The sequence below is a fragment of the Octopus sinensis genome, linkage group LG3 (assembly GCF_006345805.1).
Source record: "Octopus sinensis linkage group LG3, ASM634580v1, whole genome shotgun sequence".
Taxonomy (NCBI): domain Eukaryota; kingdom Metazoa; phylum Mollusca; class Cephalopoda; order Octopoda; family Octopodidae; genus Octopus; species Octopus sinensis.
This window is the reverse complement of record NC_042999.1, coordinates 13509118-13511617: the sequence shown is the minus strand read 5'-3', so window position 1 is coordinate 13511617 and position 2500 is coordinate 13509118. Positions and strand designations below refer to the sequence as shown.

The 2500-nt window shown below is 39.8% G+C and overlaps 1 protein-coding gene across 1 annotated transcript in view; it reads right to left on the bottom strand.

Moving 5' to 3' along the window:
* LOC115209181 (protein CROWDED NUCLEI 4) overlaps nucleotides 1-2500 on the bottom strand; it is an 80490-nt gene that overhangs the window by 34923 nt on the left and 43067 nt on the right. The window lies entirely within an intron of this gene.

Sequence of the window (2500 nt, the reverse complement as noted above, 5' to 3'; positions counted from 1 at the left end):
TGCGGTAGTGTGTGTGACACTTCGATACATTACGTTCTCCTCGTCTTTCTTGCCTCTCACAATTTCTTTCTTTGAGTCATCTTCTCTTGTTCTCTCCATTCTATGCTCTTATCAGCTACTTTGATTATATCAGAAAATGCTTGTTAGCTTGTTTGTTTTTTCCCCTTCTGTCTGATGCGTAAACACTACAGTTCTTTCTAAAGATCGTGATATTCACCTCAATTCTTCGCCACCACATTCTCTTTCTCTTTCTCTCTCACTCATAGAACTTAGGTTATCTCCTTGAATAGCATCCTTCTTCCTCGAATATTATTTCTTTTTCTTTTTTCTTTCTCTAGCACTTTTCCCGCTTACACGTTTTCAGTTTTTCACTCAGTCACTTCCATTTTTTCCCTCATTTTCTCTGTTACAAACTCACACTTTGTGGCCCTGGTCATAGGTGCAGGAGTGGCTGTGTGGTAAGTAGCTTGCTTATGAACCACATGGTTCCGGGTTCAGTCCCACTGTGTGGCACTTTGGGCAAGTGTCTTCTACTCTAGCCTCGAGCTGACCAAAGCCATTTGAGAGGATTTGGTAGACAGAAACTACCGTTGCACACACACACACACACACACACACACACACACACACACACACACACACATATATATATATGACAGGCTTCCTTCAGTTTCTGTGTGCGTGTCTGTGTGTTTTATGGGCGTGTGATTGTCTTTGGGCCTGTGTTTTCTCGCTACCACTACTTGACAACCGCTGTTGGTGTGTTTACGTCCCCTTAACTTAGCGGTTCGGCAAAAGGAAATGAGGAAATATGTACCAGGATTAAAAAGTAAAAGTACTGGGTTCAACTAAAATTCCTCAAGGCGGTGCCCCAGCATGGCCGCAGTCTAATGACTGAAACGTGTAAAGGATGAAAAGATAAAAAAAGGTTACTGTAGGCGCCAGTAAACCCAACGGATATCATGTTACATCGATGTCTAAGCTTGTGGAAAAGAAGAAAAAATAAAATTGAAAATCCCCTTAGCCATCGTATCTCGTTACGTCATCAGTTTATTTATTTACTCGTTTGCGTGAGTGTATATGTGTGATGCAACTGGTTTTTGCGAAGTTACTGAAACTATGTCGGAACCTCTAAAACAATGGCCCTCAACCAGGGTCCCTAAAAACCCTTGGTGGTCCATCTAAGATTTTATTGTTAAAGATTTATGAGCAATACATTGACCATACTTCTATAATGCACAAAGAATTTTAACAATTTTTCAAAATTAATTCCCAATAATATTTATTCTTTTACTCTTTTATATCGACTGCAGGACTTATTCTTTGTAGGCCTAGTACTTATTCTATCGGTATGTATATATATATATATATTATATATATATATATATATATATATATGTATGTGGGTGTGTGTGTCTATCTATCTATCAGTTTCCGTCTCACAAATCCACTCACAAGGCTTTGGTCGGTCCGAAGCTATAGTAGAAGACACCTTCCCAAGGTGCTATGCAGTGAGACTGAACTCGAAACCATGTGGTTGGGAAGCAAGCTTCTTCTTTTTAAGATAGGGGTCCAGTAGAACAAAATAAGAATCAAAGTAGACCGTATGCAAAAAATGGTCGAGAACTCCATTTATTCATGTGTTTAATCTCTTTTCCAGACACCACCATCATTCTGCAATGATCGTCTTCCATTTCTTAACCCGCCGCTATTTTTTTTCTTGTTTCCACCCCCTCACCACCACTCTTGTTCTGTAGTTTTCATTCGAAAACACACTCACACACATACACATTCTTACACAAGCATATATTTACATTGGTCAAAGAACTGGAGTCACGCAGTCACCTTCATTGGCTTACAGCTGTTTCGGCTGTAGGGAAGCGTGCACCTCAAACTGAGTACCTGTGAGTGGTTAGGATATTCGATTCATGATCACAAGGTCGTGAGTTCGATTCTTGGTAGCGCGTTGTGCTCTTGAGCAAGACAATATTTCACGTCACTCCAGTCCACTCAGCGGGGGAAAATGAGTAGGCTGAATAGGTCCACGGTGTGCTGCATGTCAGGTGTCGAAGTGATAGCAGAGCAGCGTGAGATGAAGTGTTTTGCTCAAGAACACAGCGCATCACCCAGTATAGGATTTGAAATCACGATCTAGGGACCGTAAGTACTACACCTTAGCCACTAAACCATGCACCTTCACTACAAATGCATATATATATAGTTAATCCAAACAAGAAAGCACAAAAAAACACAACAACGCGAGGACGTGGAACAAATATAGTATTATTGGACGCTCAGGGAAGAAGGAAAGAAGGAGGGTTTAACATTTCGAGCGGAGCTCTTCGTCGAAAACATAGGAGAAGGAAAGATCCAGAGAAGGGAAACCAGAGGAAAAAAATCGCCAACGATACACACGAAGTCACATTTTGAAATAATAATAATAATAATAATAATAATAATAATAATAATGATAATAATAATAATAATAATAATGATAATA